This window comes from Alexandromys fortis, unplaced genomic scaffold, assembly GCF_014885135.2.
Source record: "Alexandromys fortis isolate MF-2015 unplaced genomic scaffold, M_Fortis_MF-2015_v1.1 scaffold_322, whole genome shotgun sequence".
Classification (NCBI taxonomy): Eukaryota; Metazoa; Chordata; class Mammalia; order Rodentia; family Cricetidae; genus Alexandromys; species Alexandromys fortis.
The window spans coordinates 222,782-231,311 of NW_026068222.1; positions in this window are offsets into that span (position 1 = coordinate 222,782).

An 8,530-nucleotide genomic window follows, 5' to 3' on the forward strand; every position below is an offset into this window, starting at 1 on the left:
TTTTAAATGGAACTTTATGAGGATGATGGAGTCATTTAAAGAGGAAATGAAAATTCCCCTTAAAGAAATGGAGGAAAAGATAAACAAAAATGGAAGAAATCAATAAATCAATTAAAGAAACCCAAGAAAAAACAATTAGACAGGTCAAGTAAACAGTTCAAACAGTTCAAGACGTGAAGACTGAAATAGAGGCAATAAAGAAAACATAAACTGAGAGAATTCTGGAAATGGAAAATCTGGGTAAGTGAACAAAAACTATTAATTCAAGCATAACTAACATTATACAAGAGATAGAAGAGAAAATCTCAGATGTTGAAGATACTATAGAGAAAATAGATTCATTGGTCAAAGAAAACATTATATGTAACACATTCTTAAAACAAAACATCCAGGAAATCTGGGACACCATGAAAAGAGCAAACATAAGAATAATAGGGATAGAAGAAGAAGAACTCCAGCTCAAAGACACAGAAAATATATTCAACAAAATCATAGAATGAAACTTTTACAATCTTAAAAAGGATATTGCTATGAAGATAGAAGAAGCTTATAGAACATCAATTAGACTGTACCAAAAAAAAAACAAAAGAAAAGAAAACATCCCCTCACCATATAATAATCAAAATGCCAAACCTACAGAGTAAAGAAAGAATATTAAGAGCTACAAAGGAAAAAGATAGAGTAACATATAAAGGCAGACCTATCAGAATTACATGAAAGCCAGAAGGTCCTGGACAGATGTGCTGCAGACACTAAAAGACCATGGATGCAAGCCCAGACCACTATATCCAGCAAAGATTTCAATTGCCATTGATGGAGAAAACAAGATATTTTATGACAAAACCAAATTTAAACAATATTTATTCATAAATCCAGCTCCACAGAAAGTACTAGAAGGAAAACTGCACCCACAAAAATACAGGAAACACAAAAACAGTACCACCAAAAAATAGCAGGAACTAATTATCATTTGTTATTATTATCTCTTTATATCAATGAACTCAATTAATCTTTAAAAAGACACAAACAAACAGATTGGATATGAAAACAGAATCCATCCATCTACTGCATACAAGAAACACACCTCAACCTCAAAGACAGACATCACCTCAGAGTAAAGGTATGGGAAAAGATTTTCCAATCAAGTGGACCTAAGAAAAAAGTTGGTGTAGCTATCCTAATATCTATCAAAATAGATTTCAAACTAAAATTAATCAAAAGAGACAAAGAGGACATTTCATATTTGTCATAGAAAAAAATTTACCAAGAGGAAATCTCAATACTGAACACCAATGTCTCAAATACAAGGGCACCCTCCTATGTAAAACAAATAAAGCTTAAATCACACATTAAAATCCACACACTAATAGTGGGAGATTTCAACAGCCCACTCTCATCAATGGACAGATCTGTAAGTCAAAAAATTAACAGAGAAATAAGAGAACTAACAGATGTTATGACTCAAATGGACTTAACAGACATCTATAAAACATTTCATCCAAACATAAAAGAACATACCTTCTTCTCAGCACCACATGGAACATTCTCAAAAATTGGCCACATACTAGGGAACAAAGCAAACTTCAACAGATACAAAAAATTGGAATAACCCCATGGCTATTGGATCCCCAAGGCTTAAAATTAGAATTCAACAGCAACGCTAATTTCAGAAAGCCCATAAACACATGGAAATTAAATAATGCCCACCTGTATCACCAACAGGTCAAGGAAGAAATAAAGGAGGAAATTAAATACTTCCTAAAATTCAACAAAAATGACCACAAAACATACCCAAATTTATGAGACACGATAAAAGCAGTGTTAAGAGGAATGTTCATAGCAGTAAATGCCTACATATAGAAGCTGGAAAAATCCCACATTAGTGAGTTAACAGCACACCTAAAAACTCTAGAACAAAAAAGAAGCAAACTCACCAAGGAGGACTAGATGGCAGGAAATAATCAAATAGAGAGCTGAAATCAACAAAATAGAGACAAAGGAAACAATACAAAGAATTAAGAGGCAAAGAGTCAGTTCTGCAAGAAAATCAACAAGATAGACAAGTCTTTACCCAAACTAACCGAAAGTCAAAGGGAGAATATCCAAATTAACAAGATTAGAAATAAAAAGAGGGACATAATAACAGACATTGAGGAAATCCAGAGAATCATCAGGTCATACTTTGAAAAATTGTATTCCACAAAATTGGAAAACTTAAAGGAATTGGACAATTTTCTGAATAAATATTAGTTACCAAAATTAAATCAAGACTAGATAAGCAAATTAAATAGACATATAATTGCTAAAGAAATAGAAACAATCATCAAAAGTCTCCCAACCAAAAGAAGCCCAGAAACAGATGTTTTCAGTGCAGAATTTTTACAAGATTTTCAAAGAAGAACTAATACCAATACTCCTTAAATTGTTTCATACAATAGAAATGAAGGAACATTGCCAAACTCTTTTTATGAGGCTACAATTATCCTGATACCCAAATCACACAAAGACATTTCTAAGAAAGAGAATATAGACCAATCTCACTCATAAACATTGACGCAAAAATACTAAATAAAATACAGGCAAACTGAATCTAAGAACACATCAGAAAAATCACCCACCATGACCAAGTAGGCTTCACCTCAGATATACAACATTTTCAACATATGAAAATCTGTCAATGTAATTCACATATAAAACAAGTTGAAAAAAACATGAAAATCTCATTAGATGCTGAAAAGCATTGGACAAAATACAACATCACCTCATGATGAAATTATTGAAAAGAGCAGGGATACAAGGAACATACCTAAACATAATAAATTCATCAAGCCAACAGTCAACATCAAACTAAATGAAAAGAAACTCAAAGTGATCCATCCCACTAAAGTCAGGAGCAAGACAAGGTTGTCCACTCCCTCCGTATCTATTCAGTTACTTACTTGAGGTTCTAGCTAGAGGAATAAGACAACAGAAGGAGATCAAGGGGATACAAATCAGAAAAGAAGTCAAACTCTCACTGTTTGATGATGATATTATAGTTTACATAAGTGACCCCAAAAATTCTACCAAGGAACTTCTACAACTCATAAACACCTTTGGTAATGTAGCAGGATACAAGATTAACTAAAAAAAAAATTCAGTAGCCCCCCCCCCCCGCTTTATTCAGATGTTAAATGAGCTGAGTAAAAAAATCAGAGAAATATCATTCTTAAAAATATCCACAAATAACATAAAATATCTTGGAGTAATTCTGACCAAACAAGCAGGAGGACTGTATGTCAAGAACTTTCAGTCTTTGAAGAAAGAAATTGAAGAAAACACAAGAAAATGGAAAGATCTCTCATGCTCTCGGGTCGGTAGAATTAACAGTAAAAATGTTAATCTTACCAAAAGCAATCTATAAATTCAATGCAATGTCCATCAAAATCCCATAAAAATTCTTTACAAGCGTTGAAAGAACAATACTCAACTTCATATAGAAAAAACAAAAAACCCAGGATACCAAAACCAATTCTGTATAATAAAGGAACTTCTGGAGGAACCACAATCCTTGACTTCAAACTACCACAGAGCTATAGTACTGAAAACAGCTTGGTATTGACATAAAAACAGAAAAGAAGATCAATGGAACTGAATCTAAAATGCAGATATTAATCCACACACCTACAAACATCTGATTTTTGACAAAGAAGAATAAAGTGTAAAATTGAAAAACGAAAACATATTCAACAATTGGTGCTGGTCTAACTGGATAACAATGTGTAGAGGAATGAAAATAGACCCACATCTATCACCATGCACAAAACTCAAGTCCAAATGGATCAGAGACCTCAAGATAAAACCAACCACACTGAATCACCTAGAAGAGAAAGTTGGAAGTCACTTGAACACACTGGCACAGGAGACCACTTCCTAAATATAAACTCAGCAGCACAGACACCTTATTTCCAAAATGTACAAAGAACTCAAGAAAGTGATTGTCAAAATTTTTAATAATCCAATAAAAAATGGGGTACAGACATAAACAGGGAACTCTCAACAGATGAATCTAAAATGGCTGAAAGACATTTAAGGAAATGTTCAACATTCTTAACCATCAGAGAAATGTAAATCAAAATAAGAAATTTCATTTTACACCTGTCAGAATGGTCAAGATCAAAAACACTGACGACACTTTATGCTGGAGATGATGTATGGTAAAGGGAACACTCCTCCATTGCTGGTGGGAGTGCAAACTTGTATTGATTTGGAAATCAGTATGGTGATTTCTCAGAAAATTAAGAAATAACCCACCTTAAGACTAAACAATCCCACTTTTGGGTATATACCCAAAGGATGCTCAATTATACCACAGGGACATGGGCTTGACTACATTCATAACAATTTTATTTGTCATAGCCAGAACCTGGAAGCAACCTAAATGGCCCGCAATTGAAGAATGGATAAAGAAGATGTGATACATGTATTACACAGTAGAAAAAAATGATGATATTTTGAAATTTGCGGGCAAATGGATGAATCTAGAAAACATGATATTGAGTCCCAGTCCCAGAAAGACAAATATATGTACTCACTCATAATTGACATTTGGATATAAAGCAAAGAAAAACTAGCCTACAATTCACAATCTCAGAGAACCTAGACAACAAAGAGGATCCTAAGAAAGACATACATGCATCTAATCAATATGGGAAATAGAAATGAACAAGATCTGAGTAAATTGGGAGCATGGGGATCATGGGAGAGGAGGGAAGAAAAATATATAGCTAAATAAAGAAGAGAAGAAATAAAGAAAAACTGGATCTAAAATATCCAAATTTTATGGAATGATTGGAAATGTACTTTAAAAATCAACATAGTGAAAATAGTTCATGCTTTTCAGTATGAAAACTAGTTTTGAATAATGTAGGTGTTTGGGGCAAACAATCATAATAGCAATTATGGCTAATAAAACATGGTTAATATTTTACTTTATTGTAACTTTATTAAAACCAAAGTTAATATTATTTTATCACTTTGAACCAAATGAAATAGCAAATATTATAAAATGATTTTTAAAAACCTAATTATAAAGCCTTTGGGAAATATGAAAAATGAGAGAAATGTTCAGTTACTTTGGGTACTTGATTGTCAATGGTGTTAAAGACCCAGCATTTCTGAAGACGACATGAATGTATTCTCAGACACAGTTGGCATGTGTTTTATGTGGGGTAGTTTATCAACTTGAGTTTGTAGTCCATGAGTGGTAGAAGAATGGAGTCTTTGATATGATGTCTTTTTTTGCTTTTAACTGATGAAATTATATGGTTTTCTCTATCCTCAAAAGGGATAAGGGACAGGTTTTGAAGTTGAACATGATCCAGGAATACAGATTTAGATTATCCTAAATTCTGAAATATGGAAGCAGTTGGTTTTTTATTTTGTCTCTGATATTTTTTATCTTTATATTTTTAAAATGTAGGTACTTATGGCTAATTTCCCTCATGGGACTGATTTTAATGTGTCCCAGAAATTTTGTTCTGTTGTGTTTTAATTTTTGTTTAATTATGGGATTATCTTTTTATTTGTTTCTTGATTTCTTTTTTGAGCATCCATCATTCTGAACTGAGTTGTTTAATCTCCATGAGTTTGTATAATTACTATTGATTTTTAAACTTTGCTATATTGTCAGAATATATAAAGTTATTTCAGTTTTTCTGAATTAATTAAGTTAGTTATGTTACCAAGTGTGTGGTCTTTTTTAGAGAAACTTCCATTGGCTACCGAATACAAGTGTTCTTTGATGTTCAGTTGGAATATTCTGTAGGCATATGTAAATTTGCTGTATTATATAATTTAATTTTGAAGTTTATGTTTATTGTTTATTCAGATAACTTGTCTATTGGAGAAAGTGGGTTATTGAAATCACCTACTCAGCTGAAATTAATCTGCATATTTAAGTTCAGTAGTGCTCTTTTTGTCAAACCGCCTATAGCCAAATTGGTAGATGTGTGTGTGTATGATTATAGTGTCTATTTGATTAATTGTTCCCTTAATTAAAATGAAGTATGTCTTTTTTTTTTTCTTATGGTTAATCTTAGTTCAAAGTCTGTTTTGCCAGATATTAGATCAGTTACACTTGCTTGCTTAGAACACCCTTTCACTCTAAGGTGGCTCTAGCTTTGAAGGTTAGGTGGTTTTATTGTAGACAGTAGAGAGATGAATTTAGCTTATAACGTGTACACGACATACTTCTTTGTCCAAAGCATTTCTTTATGCATTCTAAATGTACGGATTCACTTTATAGACAGATATTCTTATTCCTGAAATCTTCTATCTGTATGAGATCACATGCCCCATTATGTTGGTGTATTTTTCTAAAACTACTGGTAAGCATTGCCTTACTGACTTATGCTGCCCCCTTAATTAAATAAGTGAAATATTTGGAATACATATAAAAAAATTTAAGAATGATTTGAACTATTCCTCAGTATATTTGATAGGATGTATCTGTAAAGTCACATCATTATAAGAAAGTAGTTACTATTTCACTCAAGATTTTCTGTTTATTTTTCCATATAAATTTAGAAAATTAATTTTAATCTAAATTTTGTTTCAATCTAATTTTTAATTTTTAAAATATGGTTATTAATGAGCATACAAATGCCACAGTGATAATACTATTTTGTATTCTGTGGCATATTGTTTATCTTCTTATTAAATATTCTTAAAATAGCAATTTTTATTCTTTGATCAATCTCATTAGAGATCTTTTCATAAAAATATTTTTATAGGTCAGATTGACATTATTTCTGAACAGTCTGATATTAAAAATAAATACTCATGACCATCCCTTACTTTAAAATGAGATTTAGGATTGTAGAAAGGTACTTCTTCTATGAGTTTAATTTTTTTTTATTTCATTTATATGTACATAAGTATTTTTCCTGAAAACGCATATGTGTACCACATTCACATCTAATGTTGTGGAAGTCCCCTAACCCTCCTGCCATTCTCACTTCTCTACAACTAGACTTTAGCTTTTATAAATTTAAATCTAAATTCTGCATATGAGAGAAAACATAGAAATGTTCTCCATTTTCTACTAACCTCCTTTATTCTACCTATTCTTAAATCAAGTTGTGGGGATTTTTTTAATCTCATTTTAATAAATGTGTTCAACTCTCTATTTTCACTTCTGTGTTATTTTGGGGACAGCTTTTGCCCTGATGCCAAGGCCCAGATGCTGAGATTTCCATCACTGCCTCTCAGTTTTTATATTCTGCTTCTTAAATAAAAATTTTTCCTAGAAAGGTTAAAAGTCTGATTTTGCATTTTATTAATCTATTTAAAAGTTGTCTTATTGTAATTAATTAAATAGTATTTATTGCAACTCTTATGCCTAGTGTTATTCCAGCTATTGCTTTTACATACATAGCCTGTAGTCCCACTGCGTTCTTTAATATGATCCCTTGCTTTCCTTTTGTGTTGGAAACGATCCAACATCTCCAACATATGTTTTGCAGCTTTCTGGATTTATCAGTGTTTCTTGTCCACTGACAGCTGGTATACTTTGTGCCTTCTAGTTCTCTTTTGAAGCTTCTAGTGGACTTGTCCTGAAAGCTTCTTCTTGGGAATTGCTAACGTCTATGGGGGAATGACTAAAGGCATGAAGTCCTGGGTAGCTGTTCTATGTATATCTGTTTGTGTGAACTCCTTGGTCTTTGAGGCTTTTGAACTTCTCTGAGAGCATTCCACGAACCCTGGGAGAAACAATTAGACTTAAAGGCTCATGTGTTTGAATATTTGGTCCCCAATTGGTGGACTATTTAGGAAGGATTAATAGGGGTGGCCTTGTTGGAGAAGTGTCACTGGGGGTAGGATTTGAGGTTTAAAAGCCCATGCTAGTCCCAGTTAACTCTGCCACTCACTTGTGAATCAAGATGTGAGCTCTTGGCTATAACTTTGGTACCACTGTGGGCATGGACTTTAACCCTTTGAGACTATAAATTTTGAATCAAATTTTTATTCTGTAAGTTGTTTTGGTCATGGAGTCTTTTCACAGTAAAAATAAAAAAAAAAAATGACTCTACCAGAAGTTGGTATGAGGGAGTGGGCTATAACTGTGACAGGCCTGACCATGCTGCTTGGGGGAGGACCATGGAAGACTTGGGAACTTTGGATTAAGGAAGATGTTGAACACTCTAAGCATGGCTTAGTGAGTCATCCTAGTTGGAACTTGCATCACAAAAGTTCTGAGAGCAATGTGGTTTACAAAGACCCATCTCAAGAGGTTTCAGAGGAGAACAGTATTAGTAATGTTAGAAAATGGGTCCATTTCCGCCCTATTTTCACAAGGAAAGTATCTGCCTTTTCCCATGTCCTAAGAATCTGCCTGAAGCTAATTTTAAAACTATTGGATTAATTTTCTCAGTAAAAGAAGTTTTCTTTATTTAATTTATTTATTTATTTATTTATTTATTAAAGATTTCTGTCTCTTCCTCACCGCCGGCTCCCCTTTCCCTCTCCCTCCTTCAATAAAGTCCCCCTT